The sequence below is a fragment of the Rosa rugosa genome, chromosome 5 (assembly GCF_958449725.1).
Source record: "Rosa rugosa chromosome 5, drRosRugo1.1, whole genome shotgun sequence".
Lineage (NCBI taxonomy): Eukaryota > Viridiplantae > Streptophyta > Magnoliopsida > Rosales > Rosaceae > Rosa > Rosa rugosa.
The window spans coordinates 14,170,732-14,185,365 of record NC_084824.1 but is presented as its reverse complement, the minus strand read 5'-3'; the positions used below and the strand labels follow the sequence as shown (position 1 = coordinate 14,185,365).

The window sequence follows — 14,634 nt, the reverse complement described above, 5'->3', positions numbered from 1 at the left end:
CTGTCAACGTGCTTCGGTCCTAGTCTCCTCGGGAGCCGACGGTAGTGCCGCGACCACAACGGTTACAGAACCAGCCAAGCAAGGGTAACGCCCTCGCAAACCAACTAAGCTAAAGTCACGCTTTAGCAAGTTCTCCCCACTTCCCGGTGATTTTCGCTCTGCTCGATCTACGACGTCGAGTATCGATTGTGTGAACAAGAAGAAACTCAACAAAAGTCCTCACCACGAGGCATAAAGAATCCCGCGACGAGGTTGGTGCTCTCCTCGTCTACAATCGCTTGATAGAAGTCAGGTCAAGGGACACCCCCAACGACCGCACCCGAACGGTGCTGGCACGCCCGCGCATAAAAGAGACTATTGACCAGCTGCAACAAAATTGGAGCCAAACATTTTGGGCAACCTTACTGAAATGGCCAGGTGGGGGAGAAGCAGAATTGGCCACTGGTGTGATTGCTTTTAACGGGCAGATGGGGAACTATGTCAATGTGCTTGGCTTCAAAACAAACATAGTAACCAGCCGAACGGTGAGTGGCTGATGTTGTCCTCTTACAGGTCCAGTTTCCAAGTTTTGCTTCTGCAGAAAATTGGACTGTTTGTTTGAAGGTTTTCCACTCCGAACGAGCTTTGGCACTCTTCATAAGAAATGATCAATGGGATGTCTAGAATTAATCTGGAAAGTTTCAACTCATTTGGAGTTCGTTTGGTCAGGCGGCCGCTCCTTCTGTTTAGCTCGGTTTCTCCTAGCCGAAGTAGGAAAATGTGCTAAAGTTGACTTTTCATGCTTCCATAGTAGGCTTTATTTAGCCTCTAAATATATATTTCGAACTTGTCGACAAAATATAGCTTGAGCCACTGACATTGGCTCAATTTCTCCAAGACGTGACTTGTCAGGCCAAAATGCTCATTTTGGGTCCAAACAAGAGGTATGGTTTACATCAAAGTACATAACTAATGAGTATTTACGTGGACAGCCACATAGATAATAATATTTACAACACTCCCCTTGGATGTCCACTAATGAATGATGTTATTGGATGCGCTTATTGTTGCCTCGTTAAAAACCTTGCCAAGTAACAAAAACCCAGTGGGATAAAAATAACCCTGGTCGAAGGACAAAAAGATCACAACACGCATATGTCTTAGGTAGCATACTTCCGGATGCTCCCCCCGGATGAGAATCTCCCCCTGATTGTTGCAAGCCTCAATTATGTATGTGATAAGCTACATGTACAATGTATAGTGGTTTGATGTGTCTATCACTGGGGTGCGACCATGTGTGCTTTGCATATAGGGGCTCATCACAAATTTTCATACCTGCAAAGTTAAAGTAATACTAACAAAGCTTGACAATATAAAGAAATTGATACATTTATCTTTGTATAGTTTAAAACATAGAAAAATCACCATGGCATACCTAACCATAAATATCAATATCTTTATGTATTGATATGTCTCATATAAGCTCTTCAAGAGCTTTAAGTAATTCATAACTTTGCGAAAGTTAGAATATGTTACAACACTATAATCATAATTCGAATTCGATTTCGTAGTCTTGTCATAGTACTCATCGAGACAATTTGGGTCGCGTTAGCTATAACAGAATAAGTACATATCAGCTAGCTTAAGACTCTTTGATTCCATGAGTGAGCTTCAGGCTCTTTCAACCTACCATGGACTTGCATTTGAATTATTCATGTATTTGAATCCCTTGAGGATTTGATAAGCAATACGCTTATAATGACACTTTACTTTTGAGATTTTGCTTTTAACAATGTGTCTTTAAGATCTTCATAATATACGATGACAACATGCCATAAATCTCTCGTCAATATAACAGCCTTATGTAACACTGTACTTATAGAAAATTGTCATTCATATAAGGGAAGATATTCATAATCTCATGTCTCTATAAATAGACATTGTGTCATAGTGATTTATCTTCACTTTTGATAAATACCCTTTTATAAATAGACATTGTGTCATAATGAAACGTGTCAATACAGCCCTTAATGATTTTTGGTAGCTACCAAATGTAAATTATCATCGATGATCATTAATCATAGATCCCACACATTCTTATATGCATGCATTAGCTGTAATAAGCTTATTGATATTGGGTACCCATGCCAATTTTGGGGCATACATTGTCACTTCCAGGACAATCATCTCTCATAGAGGAATTATGTAGAATGTGTATTTTTTTACGTATAATCTCATGTAGAGCATTATAGGGCTTGTATAATCTTCCCTTTTTTTTGGGAGCTTAAAACTTTAGACCGGGTGGATAAATTCCACACAAATTCACGCCGTTATACAAATGATAGTAGTCTTTCCTCCCCTTAACGGCGGGAAGACTGTCTTATTATGACCATGTGCAAAAAAAAATGCGTTTAAAGATCTATCACTTTCTTTAGAGTGAAGATGTTCATTGGCTGGTGGCGAACCTAAACCAAGTTTTAGGTCAAAAACATTAAGGTCATGAGTATCAAGCATATTGATGTATTATTGTTTGAAGACATCATTCTCTAATGGCGTATTTATAACCTCTGTATGTGTAGCCATATTAGGAACTCTGACATTGTTTAATGACATTCTCTTCAAAAGAACCATGTCACTTGGATACACATGCATCCCACATATCAAATGGGGTCTAGATCGTTTATGTTAATATGATTGGTCTCAGGGACTTTAACGTTACCCAAGTAGATGCCTTAGCATTTAGCATATAATTTTGTCACTTTCTTTTATCAATTCACTAGCTTAGATATTTCTCAAAACCAAAATGAGATGCCTTAGCATTTAGCATATAATTTTGTCACTTTCTTTTGTCACTTTCTTTTATCAATTCACTAGCTTAGATATATCTCACACTAATTCATGTTGTTCTTCAGGAACATTCTTTCTCCCCCTCATGGTAGGAGGATTGTCTCAATAAAGTGACCACTTGCAAATATGCGGTGAATAAATAATTTGTTTGTACATAAGGTTAGCAGTCATCAAAACTTGTAAGTGATTCCATGCAACATGGTAGACAAAAGATGACTTAACCGGTCATGCCAAAATAGTGTATTTGGTTCAAGGAACTTCAGGTTCATGACATCATATGCCTTAATTTACTGCAGAAAATTCGATACATTATATATCCAATGGCATAAAGTCTTCTCCAACCATATAGGAGGCAATTAATGCAACAATATTTCAAATTCGGTAACATGATATTAGCTCATCCGGAGCCATAGATCAAGATCTACAACTCGTGATATGAGTGTTACCTTAGCTTGAGTAAACATCAATTGTGAAACATTGACAATTGGAATGTAACAAATTCATTTTGAACTGTTGGCTAGAATGATATACTCAAAATTTCAAGTTAAAGACTACAATCCATAAGAACAAGTAACTTTATCATGTGGAGAACCTCAAGTTCCGTGTCACATATAAATGTATAGTCATAAAGAGGAGGGACTTCAGGCCCTCATATAATTGGAGATCCAAGAAACTTGAGGTTTCAATTTTTTTCCAATTTATAACAACCTCTTAAGGAACATCAGGTTCCTAGATAATCTAAGAAACATTTAGTTTTAATGGGAACTCAAGAGGTTACAATAAATCTGAGGAATAATATAATAATGCTTTCAACTTTGCTTATTATAAGCAAAAGACATCAGCGATGTGTGATAATCTCAACATTCTTATTAGTCAATGCAATTTAATTTGAACAATGCCTTTTTGAAAGTGGCTTGAGAAAAATCCACCATATAGTGTACCGTAGACACACGCCCATTTCTCAATTTCCTTACATGTGTGATTGTTAAGGCAGTATTTGCATTGACTCATGATTTCTCTCTTGCCATGATCCACTTCTGGTGGCATTTCATGGTGTAGCCATGTCAATCGGCTTTCTTGCTATACAATGAGACCATGATAGTGTGAGATTGTACATCATTGGTAATAATATTATGTGCTCTTCTGGAGCCAATAATCAGATATGTAAGATGTAAGATGTAAGATGATTAGCTTCACGATCATACCTTATAAGTGAGGGACTTTAGATTGTCATCTAGTGAATATGATCATTGAGGAACTTCAGGTCCTCATGTAATTAAGGATCAAGGAACTACAGGTTCTGATCTCTTTTAATTACAAAAGTCACAATCACAAATTTTGGAGTATACTCATACTCATTCGTCATAAACCATCGGTTAAATATTTGCTTTTACTTTTAAATTGGTGTCAATATAATTCCCTCAAAACTTCAGGTTTAAGTTTGACTGAGATTAAAACTCTTTGATAAATTGTCCATATATTCACTCGAAACTTAAGGCTCGAGTCTGCACAATTAGAACTTCAGGTTCTAAGGTGGAGTGAACTTATGGTATAGTAATTAATGTAAGAAAATAGTAAGAATGCTTTAAGCAAGCATAAAGAAGAATGTATCGATCAACATATGAAAATTTACTTGAAGTTTCTAGTTCGAGTTGATATAAAGTCAAATAAACTATGAATGAATTATATGTGTAATCGAAGCTTCAGGTTCGAATATTTTTTCTATGAATTGCAAGTTCTAAAATTTCTTAATTTGAACTTCGGGTTCAAATAAATTTGGTGCTCGAAACTTCAGGCTCGAGGTGACTAAAGTGAAGCTTCAAGTTCACTTTTAACTAATTTATATTTTATACTCAAAGCTTTGGGTTTGAGTTTTACTGTTAGAACTTCAGGTTCTACTATGAAATTTTGAACTTCTGGTTCAAAAATATTACATTCGAAACTCATATGTTTGAGATATAGAGTTGTTGGCCCATATGAATAAAAAAAAAATTAAAAGATGATTACTGTAATGAAAGTACATAACCAAATAGGAATTGCAGGGAAGAAAATAAATACATAATGGAATATATTTTACAGTGGAAACTTCTGGTTCCGTGAATGAAGAAAATACACAGAACTTCTGGTCTGGTTAACTTCACAAATATGATAATCTTTCTCTCCTCTAATTGCACAAGAACATAATCTCAAAATAAGGTAAGGAACTTCAAATTCACATTGTCGTGCGGAGGAGGGAACCCCAATACCCAAACATTTTAAGGAACTTCTGGCCCTCTTATAATTATTGGAGATCAAAAATATGTGAGTTCATAGACTCGATTATATAACTCTGAGGATCTTCTGGCCCTCGTAATTGTATAAATTTGAGAGACTTCATGTCACAATTTTCCAATTTACATTTCATGATCCTAGAGGAACTTCAGGTCCCCATATCATCAGGGATCAAGCAACATGCGATTTTGATCATTGTATAATTTTGAGGAACTTCTGGCCCTCGTTAATTGTATAGGCTCTAAGAAACTTTATGTCGTAATTTTCATTATATAACTCATGAGAAACTCCAGGCCCTCGTGTAATCGGATCAAGAAACTTCAGGTCTTGATCGATTTTGATCCACAACTAGATAAATGTGAGTTTATTATATCAATTTCTCAAACAAATGAAATCCAAATAATAGATTAATAAAATGACTAAATACTCGTTACTCCTCATACTTTTGCATGAAAAACAATTTAGTCCAAAATTTTAAAATTAAACAGTTTAGTCCTTATTCTTTCTAATTCTCACACAACAGGTCCTAAAATGACTATTATACCCCTCACTTTTTATTTTTTTATTTTTCTCTCTTTTTATTTTGGATTAAATTCAGTTTAGTCCTTCAAACTTTAGGCCAAACATCAGTTTGGTCCCTTTTTTTTTTTTTTTAATCAAACTCATCCCTGATCTCCCAAATTCCATCAACTTCGTCCAAAATTTGAATTTGACTCCGAAGATGACGTCATTCGCTGAGCTGGAGCCGACAAGGAGGTCCCACATTTCTGATTTTGAACCCACAAGAAGGGCAAAATGGACATTTCAAATTTAATATAATTTCTAATTTTTTTTCTCTCTTATTTTCACTCCCTTCTGCCTCGCACTCAAATCTGAAACTCTCTCTCTCTCTCTCTCTCTCTCTACTCTTTCTCTCAGTCCCAGCCACCATGAATACTGGCCGGTCACCATGAATCTCTGCTCACAAGCTAAACAGATCTAACACAAACAATCAACCAAAACCAGACAATCGAAAGAAAAAGCAATCCAAAAATCTCAACAAAAACGGAATCAAGGAAAGCATCAGATCCCGACGGATGTGCTGCATAATCTGTATCTCCCTCTTGATGTCATCCCTGTCACTCTTGCTCACCAAACCACTGCTAACACCAGAGATCTGAGTCACCAGTCCATTAGAAGCGAAACCGTCGTCGACCGCTCCGCTCAGACCTGAAAAACCGATGCCATTTCCACCGTCTCACACCCTTCCGCTCAACGCCGCTCTCGCAAAGCCCTACCCAGAACCCAGCGACCACGCTGGCTCAAGTTCCTTCGTATCTTCGGCAAATGGTTCGGCCTTCTTGTTTTCATCGGCGGTTTGGCCCAGGTATTCATGCGCCTGGCTTACAGCTCCGCGCGCCGCCGCGCCCATAGCGTTTACAGACTTGGAGGGTCGGATTGCGGAGGTCGAAGCATCAATGAAGGAGACCTTACCCGATAACGGGGGCCGATGAGTTGACCAAGCCCCTCCTTGGCTTGGATCTGCTCCCTGACTTCCTTCTGCAACCGGAATCAAATATCAATCACAATTGCAAATGCAGAAATTGCTGGTTTTTTTTGTTTTTTTTTTTTGTTTGAATTTCTGGATTTTGCTTTTAGATATTAGTGATTTGAAGTTGGGCTCATATAATTTTATTTGGATTGGATTTTGTTTGCAATTTTGATTTTGGGAGAAGAAAATGGATATGATGTGCAGTTGGGGAGGGGGCGGTTTTGAGCGGGTGTGGAGTTTGGTTGGGGTGGTGGGTAGTGGGAGCTTGTGAGCAGAGATTCATGGTGGCCGGCCGGTATTCATGGTGGCTGGTAATGAGAGAGAGAGAGAGGAAGAGGTTTCAGATTTGAGTGGGGAGAGAAAATAAGAGAAAAAAAAATTTAGAAATTAGATTAAATTTGAAATGTCCATTTTGCCCTTCTTGTGGGTTCAAAATTAGAGATGTGGGACCTCCTTGTCGGCTCCAGCTCAGCGCATGACGTCATATTCGGAGTCAAATTCAAATTTTGGATGAAGTTGATGGAATTTGGGAGATCAGGGATGAGTTTGATTAAAAAAAAAAAAAAAAGGGACCAAACTGATGTTTGGCCTAAAGTTTGAGGGACTAAACTAAATTTAATCCTTTTATTTTTTATTTTTTCTGCCTCTCTCTCTCTCTCTATATATATATACACACACACACACACACACACATATATATATAGAGAGAGAGAGAGAGATAATTTCAGTTTACCCCCTTGAGGTTTGGGGGTGTCATCATTTCACCTCCCAAACTCTTAATTTCACTTTTTTACCCCCTGAACTTTCCAATTTCAATCAGCCGTGTCAAATTTCTCCTATTTCGTCCAAATTGGACGTTAACTCTGACCTTTAAGGGCTAAAATGGTCATTTCAAGATTAAAAAATAATAATAATAAAAATAAATTCCTTTTTTTTTTTTTTTTTTCTGTTTCTTCATTATTATTTTTTTAAAATTTTGTCTTCAACCTATACATCACAAGTTATAATAGGTTTATAAAAACAAAAAAATACTCTAGGTAGTTGAAAGCCGCTCGCTGGTCTACGATATTTGTGATATATTTCCGATAAAGTGAAGAATTTTAGGATATATCCCCAATAAAGTGAAGAAATATCTGTAAAAAAAAATTTTACACTTTATCTGTAAATAAATATCTGTATATCCCCAATAAAGTGAAGAAATATATGTGTAAAATCACTTTTGGTCTACGATATTTGTGATATATCTCCAATAAAGTGAAGAATTTTAGGATATATCCCCAATAAAATGAAGAAATATCTGTAAAAATAATTTTACACTTTATCTGTAAATAAATATCTGTATATCCCCAATAAAGTGAAGAAATATCTGTGTAAAATCATTTTTGGTCTACAATATTTGTGATATATCTCCAATAAAGTGAAGAATTTTAGGATATATCCCCAATAAAGTGAAGAAATATCTGTAAAAATAATTTTACACTTTATCTGTAAATAAATATCTGTATATCCCCAATAAAGTGAAAAAATATCTGTGTAAAATCATTTTTGGTCCACGATATTTGTGATATATCTCCAATAAAGTGAAGAATTTTAGGATATATCCTCAATAAAGTGAAGAAATATCTGTAAAAATAATTTTACACTTTATCTGTAAATAAATATCTGTAAAAAATGATTTTACACAGATATTTCTTCACTTTATTGGGGATATACTGATATTTACAGATAAAGTGTAAAATCATTTTTTACAGATATTTCTTCACTTTATTGGGGATATATCCTAAAATTCTTCACTTTATTGGAGATATATCACAAATATCGTAGACCAAAAATGATTTTACACATATATTTCTTCATTTTATTGGGGATATACAGATATTTATTTACAGATAAAGTGTAAAATTATTTTTTACAGATATTTCTTCACTTTATTGGGGATATATCCTAAAATTCTTTACTTTATCGGAGATATATCACAAATATCGTAGACCAGCGAGCGGCTTTCAACCACCTAGAGTATTTTTTTTGTTTTTATAAACTTATTATAACTTGTGGTGTATAGGTTGAAGACGAAATAAAAAAAAAATTAAAAAAAAAAGCGAAGAAATAGATAAAAAAAAAATTAAAAAAAAAAAACCAAAAAACAGGAAAAAAAAAATTATATTTTTTTTGTCTTGAAATGACCATTTTAACTCTCAATAGTCAAAGTTAACGTCCAATTTGGACGAAATAGGAGAAATTGGACACGGATAATTGAAATTAGAAAGTTCAGGGGGTAAAAAAGTGAAATTGAGAGTTTGGGGGGTGTAATGATGACACCCCCAAACCTCAGGGGGGTAAACTGAAATTAATCCTATATATATATATACACACACACACACTATATATATATATATATGTATGTATGTATATATATATTTTTTTTTGAAGTAAAGAGGACTTTATTGAAAGAGACTAGCTTAGATGATTACAATCATATTGGAGTACATCAACAATGCAATTGGGAGCTTGGTGAAGCCAAGACTCATTTTGACCCGATTCAAAACCGATACTAGCTAGTCTATGCGCAACTTGGTTGCAATTTCTGGGGGCAAAACTAATTTGTGCCTCTTGGAACTGCCTCTGCAGGTCATGAATGTCAGCAATAATGGCTGCCAATTCAAAATAATCATATGGCTGGTGCATGATTTCCTGGACAGCAGCAAGGCAATCAGTTTCTATACTGACAGAGGACAACTGCAGCTGGAGTGCCATCTCAAGTCCAGTTTGAATGGCAAGCAGTTCTGCTTGCTTAGCGGAGTTCACATGAGGTAGATGGTGAGCAAATGCAGCCATGAATTGCCCAGCTGGACCACGAGCAATACATCCAGCCCCTCCCTGCGTCTGCGATGGTAAGAACGCACCATCTACATTTATTTTTACTCTGCCACCTTTATCCAGCTGCCAATGATGCTTTACAACTTGCTTTGGTACTGCAGAAGGCATTCTAGATTTTTGGAAATCATCCAACCAGGCTAAGGAGCTACATAATAGAACTGATGTTGACTTTGGATTACCTTCCCACGGTGTAGCATTCCGGTTTTTCCATAGAGACCAAATTAACATTAACAGCTTGTCAAAAGTCTCCGGTTTGAGGACCAGAGTAGTTTCCAACATCCATTCCTTAAAAATCAAGTTTGGCATATCCAAAGACTGTAAGGTAAAAGGAGGAGCAGAGAAAATTTCTCTTGCAGTTGGACACTTACAGAAGATATGAGATGTGTCTTCTAGACGAGCAGAGCACAGTAAACAACTCATTTCACCAACATAACCCTTGGTAAGTAAGCGCTCTCGGGTGGGTAGAATGTTTTGGCAGGCCCTCCATGCACATATTTGGACTCTGGCAGGCACCCTAGCTTTCCAAAGACATTTCCATAGCTCTTTAAAAGGGTCTCCCTGTGAAGTAGAAGCAAGAGCATTACTGAGAACATGTTCTCTGGCAATCCAGTAAGCAGTCTTAACGGTGAAGAAACCTTGTTTTTCCGGCTCCCAAAGAAGCTTATCTGGTATACCTCTTCTACTCAAAGGGATAGCTAGTATTTGAGCAGCAATTTCAGGAGAAAATAGTGTAGACACAGTTGGAGCAATCCAAGACCTAGTATGTGGATTAATGAGGTCAGCTACCATATTGAATGAGGTTGAGTTTGCCGGCCTGTGAATTTGAAACCGTGAGCAATTAGGAATCCATTTATCCTCCCACATATGAATCTGATCTCCCTATCCCACTCTCCATTTGACTCCAGCTTTTAACACCGGTCTACCCTCTAGGATACTTCTCCACGAGTAGGAGGATGCTTCTCTTGGTTGTGCCTCCCAAAAAGAACAAGTGGGAAAATATCGAGCTTTGAACACTCTAACAACCAATGAGTTGGGGTTGGATACCAATCTTCATCCCTATTTAGCTAGCATAGCAAGGTTATAAGCATAGATATTTTTAAACCCTAGCCCTCCCTCATGTTTGGTAAGACACAATCTTTCCCAACTACGCCAATGGATTCTTCTTTTCGTATCTGTATCTCCCCAAAAGAATGAAGCACATAATTGGTGAATATCATCACACAAACATTTTGGCAATAAATAGCAATATATCCATAGCATACAGAGGCATGGTTTGAGCAACAGCTTTGATGAGGATTTCTTTTCCTGCACAACTTCAAATCTTGGACTTCCAGTTCAGCAATTTCTTTGTGAGTTTCTCTTTGATGTACTGAAATTTGGCAGTCTTGGACTTTCCAACCCGTAATGGCAACCCCAAGTACCTGTCATGCTCCTCTACACAGTTTACTTCAAGTATTGTAGCAAGTTCAGATTGCAACTCTTTTGGTACATTTCTGCTAAACACCGCACTACTTTTCTGGAAGTTTATCTTCTGTCCAGAAGCACGTTCATATGTGTTCAAAATTGTTCTCACCCGACGACATTCCTGTACCGAGGCATCACTAAATAAGAAACTATCATCAGCAAAGAAAAGATGATGAAAAATAGGAGCTTGAGGACACATTTTTAACCCCTTAATAAAACCAGAGTCCACTGCTTGTGTTAACAATGCTGAAAGTCCTTCCGCACATAGTATAAAAAGGTAGGGTGAAAGTGGATCACCCTGCCTAATTCCCCTGGTTGGAGTGATGCATTCAGATTGCTCTCCATTGAAAAGAATAGCATAAGTGACTGACGTAACACAACTCATCACCATGTGAATCCATTTAGAGTCAAACCCCAATTTAGTCAATATAGCCTGCAAAAATTTCCATTCAAGGCGATCATACGCCTTACTGATATCCAGTTTGAGGGAGAAGAAGCCTTCCTCCTGATGCCTGAGCTTGTGCATAAAGTGTGCAACTTCAGTAGCAACTAGAGTGTTATCTGAAATCAAGCGCCCTGGCACATATGCACTCTGGAGGGGAGAAATAATATCTGGGAGCCAGTTCTTCAGTCTATTTGCCACAACCTTGGAACTGATCCTGTAGATAACATTACACAGAGCTATGGGACGAAAGTGAGATGACACAGTAGGATTTGCAATTTTTGGGATGAGGCATAAGTGAGTAAAATTGGAAGCAGTCCAAATCTGTGAGCCCCGGAAAAATTTATCGAGCTTAAGTGCAATAGTTCGATAATTTACTTATCGATTTCGATAAAAGTTAAAGTACTCGAGAATATTTTCAGAAAATTTCGTGAAGTGAAATCTTCAATTTAGAAGTTGGATAATGAAGTACACGTCATGACGAGTTCGTGGAAATTTTCGGAGAATTTTTCGGTGACCCGAACTATTTTTTTTACTATTTTCCGAAGTTGAGGAATTTTAGAAATTAAATTAAGAAATTAGGAAACAGATGGCGCGATCCTAGCCATCCACCGACTCCACCTCTTGATCCTAGCCGTTCATCCTTAATTGGGTCAGTCTATTTATCTATGTGTGCTCTGTTGGGAGATCCAGAAGGATCGAGAGAGAGGAGAGAATCAGAGTTCTCTCTCTGACCCGAAACGAAACCCAGAAACCGGCAACAGGGTCTGACCGGCGCTACTTCGTCCGGCCACCGATCGACGACGGACGACCACCATCTTCTTCGCCTCTTCGTCGCCTATAGCCTGATGCTCTTGGATCGTCCATGCACCTGACAAGGACGAAGAGCCGACGGTGAAGGTCCAAGCTTTCGCCGGCGACTTCTGCAAGTTTCCGGCCACCATTCAAGGCGCATTCGGTATGGAAATTCATCCCTTCGTCATAATATACACGATTTGATACTTAGTTTTCGGATTAGAGTGAGTTCTGATGAATTGGGTTTCTGGATTCCTCTCGGTTCCGGTTCTGCTCTTCGACGCAGGCGACTTCTCTGGCCTCTCTTGGTTCGCTCTTCATCTCGTCTCCACATGTTGATGCTTGTCGTTCTAAACTGAAGCTAAATTCCAAAGAACTGCTAGCTGGTGTTGGATTCCCAGTTCGTCATCATCCCTGTTCAATCGAGCTAGTTCGAAGTAGCTTTTAAAGGTATATTTCAACTCTCGAACCAAGTTTTGATCTTGGTGTGATACTTGGAGGTTAGATGAACTGAATGGGTCGTTTGGCTGAGATTGTATTACGCTTGTTCTAAGTTTGGTTGCTCAAGGTTGGGTTTGAAAATGAGTGGATAACCTGTTGTTGTGGCCTTGAAATGGATAGTTGGTTGTTTGAATGTGTATAAGCTCGATTGCATGTGCAGAATGGGTTGTGTGTCGATGTGAATGGATTATGACTATCATGTTTGATTGTGGTTGTTGTTATTTAGGTGATAGCTGTTTAGAATTTATGAATTGGTTGTGGAAAAATCAAAAATATGGTGAAGCTATAAAGCTTGGGTGTCCATAGTAAATTCCGTGGAATTAATATGCCGCAAAACGGTTAAGTAAATTCGAGATCTTTCGTTAGTGAAGTCGTTATTGGTTTGCTTGTGTATTTAGTGGTTTGATAATAAGTAAGGGATTAATATACATGTATTGGGTTGCCTTAGTAATCGGGTGCACTCAATATATGTTTGGTCGATAATGTAACTTCAAGTCAATGTTCGATAATTTAGGTAATTATCGAACCATTAACGATTGGTCAAACAATGGTCAAAGTTTGTCAATCCTGGTCAAACCAGGAAAGGTCGGTCAAACCTTGGTCAACTCCTGGTCAAACCAGGAAAAGTTGGTTTGGACGATATATTAATCGTCGAGATTTCGTTTAATTGTTCAAAAGTTATTAACTATCGAAATGTCGGAATCTAGGACTCCAGTTACCCGAGGAACAGAAGGTTCGCAACTCTCGGAGTACGTGAGAGAAAGCATCGGAGTCCAGGTAGGGATTCAGGACTCTCCTCGGTTGGTGATTTTCTTTTATATTTTATTAATGTGATGCATGATAAGTGGTATGGGTTGGTTATGTAAAATGCAATGCATACTAACCAATCCGTGAGAAAATGTGTGATGGCTTGAGAGCGAAGGGTGGCTCTGACTTCCTTGGGTTCGATCCCCTTAACCTCCGGAGGGTTAGTTACGCCGGTCGTCCGGGTATTCCGATTGTAAGGACGGGCCCGGTACGTGTGTGTAGCTAGGTAGTGGACGCTCTCGCTACGCTTACCTGGTGATAAATTAATTTGAGGTAAGGTCATGTAGTGGGTGTATGGGACCGGCCATCAGGTAATACTTGGATTTGGCGCCGTATTTATTTAAGCATCATGCATCGGTTTTCAAGTTGAAAAACATTAAAGTTTGTCGTTCTTTTAAATATTTGGTTTAAGTATGTTTCATACTGGAGCGCTCCCAATACTGGTCTATTGATTTTCAAACCTAGTCGAGTTAGAGTTCCTGTTGAGCAGCGAGGACGAAAGCTCACCCCTACAACAGTATGGATGCAGGTACTGTGCACTGGTGACGGGACAATAGCGGAAGGAGCTGGGTGTGCGGAAATAAGTTCGGTAAATCGTCGTTTGAACCTTATTCTAAATTGTATTTCTCGAACTTCGTATTCCGAGACTTGTTATTAGTTAGTCTTGTGTCAATGTTGGTTGAGTTCTCATTTCTTTGGAGTTTGTACCTCTTGTGTGAGAACTCATTTCAAGTTCTAGACGAATGAAATAAATTTTAGCAACTCAATTATTTTCACCTCAAAAATATTTGTAGCTTCCGCTGTGTTTCTACAAAAAGTTTTCAAACAAAATGCCTAGCGGTTCTCTAGAATGTAAATCGAGTGTTCGGTTTATGTTTTAGAGGCTCGCGGCACTGTGACGTGCTTAAGCTGGTGAGGTGCAGCTTGGGGCGTTACAAAATCTGTCCATGTTCAAGAAAGTTGCGAATAGCAAGACACACATCCATACCAACAATGTTCCAATATTTTTGGAAGAAAAAATGGGACCGGTCCAGGGCTCTTTGAGGGGTGCATTTGGAACAATGCCGCCTTTATTTCATCATCAGAGTAAGGCCTCAATAAATCTTCATTCATGTATGGA

General features: G+C 38.0%; 1 long non-coding RNA gene across 3 annotated transcripts; it reads left to right on the top strand.

Moving 5' to 3' along the window:
* The first annotated feature begins 12,026 nt into the window (after window positions 1-12,026).
* Window positions 12,027-14,299, top strand: LOC133712599 (uncharacterized). 3 transcript variants are annotated; one of them, XR_009847495.1, is made up of 4 exons: window positions 12,040-12,369; window positions 12,493-12,656; window positions 13,415-13,484; window positions 14,033-14,299. It is a non-coding gene; the product is annotated as an uncharacterized LOC133712599 (long non-coding RNA). The 3 variants fall into 3 exon arrangements; XR_009847494.1 differs by having other exon boundaries at window positions 12,044-12,369; window positions 13,415-14,299; XR_009847493.1 differs by lacking the exons at window positions 13,415-13,484; window positions 14,033-14,299 and having other exon boundaries at window positions 12,027-12,369; window positions 12,493-12,913.
* Window positions 14,300-14,634: the final 335 nt, after the last annotated feature.